We start from the raw sequence: 291 nt of genomic DNA on the forward strand, positions 1-291 counted from the left end.
TGGCATGTCTGAAGAGGCGGCACGCGTGTCCGAGGAGTGCCCCTCCTCACGGACGGCGCCGCCGCCGGCACCTGGAGGGGGGAAACGGACGCGTCGGGTCTACACGGAGGGGATCTTGCTGTGGGTCTGGCACGGATGTTGCTCCAAAGTGTTCCTATGGGCTGACCTAACACAACCGGGTGGAGAGGCCCACTGGTCAAATCCCGTCCGTGCAAAGTCAAAGGGCTAGATCCGGTGGTCAAACGCTACAGGGTTAGGCGGGACGGGGGCCCTGGGGGGTAGCAATGCCAC

The sequence above is a fragment of the Triticum aestivum genome, chromosome 2B, assembly GCF_018294505.1.
Source record: "Triticum aestivum cultivar Chinese Spring chromosome 2B, IWGSC CS RefSeq v2.1, whole genome shotgun sequence".
Classification (NCBI taxonomy): Eukaryota; Viridiplantae; Streptophyta; class Magnoliopsida; order Poales; family Poaceae; genus Triticum; species Triticum aestivum.